We start from the raw sequence: 2187 nt of genomic DNA on the forward strand, positions 1-2187 counted from the left end.
GCACTCTGCCTGCAGAAGGACTGGGCGGAAGGAAAGGATAGGTTACGGAGGCAGAGGTGAGAGAGATCAAGTCATGGGGGAGGGAAGGGTTAGCTCTTCAGGGTCCCATCTCGGTGAAGCCTTCATGGTCTTGGACTGTGCCTTCTGACTGTCTCCTGCGGGTTGTAGGATGTTGGCTGCATGAAGATTGAGCTTTGCAGATGTCATGCCCAAGACAGCCAAGAACTTTAGTTAGTTTTGCACTGGAGAATTCAAAAAAGAGAGAGTTCCAGTAGGGTACAAAGGGAACACTTTCCACAGGGTCATAAAGGATTTCATGATTCAGGGTAGAGATGTTGTTAACGGAGATGGTGCTGTGGTTGCCAGTATTTACTGGGGGCCATTTGCAGATGAAAATTTTAAACTTAGACACCCAGCTCCAGGCTTGCTTTCCATGGCAAACAGTGGTTTCAGTACAAATGGCCACTAACTAGTTCTTCATGACCTACCCTAGGTGTGATGGGCTTGGTGGGAAACATGTAGTGTTTGGAGAAATCATTGATGGGCTTCTAGCGATGAGAAAGATTGAGAATGTTTCCACATGCCCCACCAATAAGCCCAAGCTTCCCATGGTAATCTCACTGCCTGGGGACATATAGTCCTGAGCAAGACTGACTCAGGCCTTCCCTTGCTCTGGGAGATGCTCTTGAGTAAGATCTGGATTGGCCCCTGGGTCAGCTTCCTTGCCTGCTGTTGCCCTGTTTGATCAAGAGACCTTGGAAGTACTACACATTCAGAACTCAAGATTTTCCGTGTTTTTCAACACTAACTAGTTTTTGTTTTGTAAAAAAAAGAAAAAAAATTCTGCCTTCATATATTTTGTTCTATTGGGAATGGGTTTTTTTCAGCATGAAACATTCCATATCTTTATCTGGAAATTTTATTGATTCTTTAAAATTAATTCAAAATTTTTCAATTGATTTCCTATAAATAGTAATTCTTTTTGTTTTCTTTCATATATATATGTATATATTTTTTTCTCTTTCCCTTTTATTGCTTTTCAGAACATAGCTGTGAATGTGTTTGTTTTATGCTTGATTTTACTAGTTGTGTCTAGTGGTATTAACTTTAAGCATGGTGTTTGTTTAAAACAAATATTTATATGTTGAGTAAGACATTCTCTATTTCCATTATTTGAAGGCGTTTTATAAATAGTAGGTATTGAATTTTACTGAGTATCGTTTCATCTTTTTATGATGATTGTCTGACGTTTTTTTACTTGGCATATTGTTGAAGTTATTACAGTTTCTAGTACTGATCTGTCCTTACTTTCTGGAAATAATCTCTATTTGATTATAATTGCCAGGTCTTTAAATTAGCTACTGAATTTCATTTACTGTTATAGTTGAGATTTTTATATCTATATTTGTAAATAATATTGATCTATAAATTTTTATAATGTATACTTTAGGTTTTGTGTCACTTTTATATCTGCTTGGAATTGTGTAGCCTTTAATATTATTTTATGTTTGTAGAATTTTATAGAAATTTGTAATGGTCTTTTTTTTCTTTTCATTAAAAAGTTTTTTAAAAAATCACCAGTAATAATAACTAAGTTCAGGGATTTTTGGAGGGATATTCTACTTAAAATTTTTTAATATTTATTTGTTATTCTATTTAGGTTTTATCTTGCATCAATTTTAGTAATTTTTTTCAGAATAATTACCAATTTTATTTATGATTTCAAATATAATAATAGTCTTTCATTCTTATAATCTGTATATCTGTTGCTAATAGTTCCTTTTATTAAAAAGAGTTTATTTTTTATTATTTGTTCATAATTTTAAAAAAATACCCAGATATTGGTTTTATTTAGTAATTCTGTCCAAAGACAAAAGCCACACAACACACGAATTATTAGGAAATGGACAATAGAACTATTAAATGAAATAACTAATCTGATCCTGGTTTTCTTTTTTCTTCATAGATCATCATTTTCCTCCAATCTGGAAAATGAAAGATTTCCTTTTTATCCTTGGAATTTGTATTTCCTGGGGATATACTCAGGTCACTCCTTTCAACAATAATCTTGTCTTCAACACAGTCAGGTCTTTTAAAAATAAAGAGTCAAATCTTTCTTGGGAAAATGTGTCCTATTCTTTTTAAACTTTAAGACTTCTTTATAAAAATTTAGCTTTTATATTTACC

At 33.2% G+C, this 2187-nt stretch overlaps 1 pseudogene; it reads left to right on the forward strand.

Annotated features, from left to right (window-relative positions):
• LOC111742028 overlaps positions 1 to 638 on the forward strand; it is a 3230-nt pseudogene extending 2592 nt beyond the window's left edge.
• Positions 639 to 2187: the final 1549 nt, after the last annotated feature.

This window comes from Pteropus vampyrus, unplaced genomic scaffold (assembly GCF_000151845.1).
Source record: "Pteropus vampyrus isolate Shadow unplaced genomic scaffold, Pvam_2.0 Scaffold85, whole genome shotgun sequence".
Taxonomy (NCBI): Eukaryota; Metazoa; Chordata; class Mammalia; order Chiroptera; family Pteropodidae; genus Pteropus; species Pteropus vampyrus.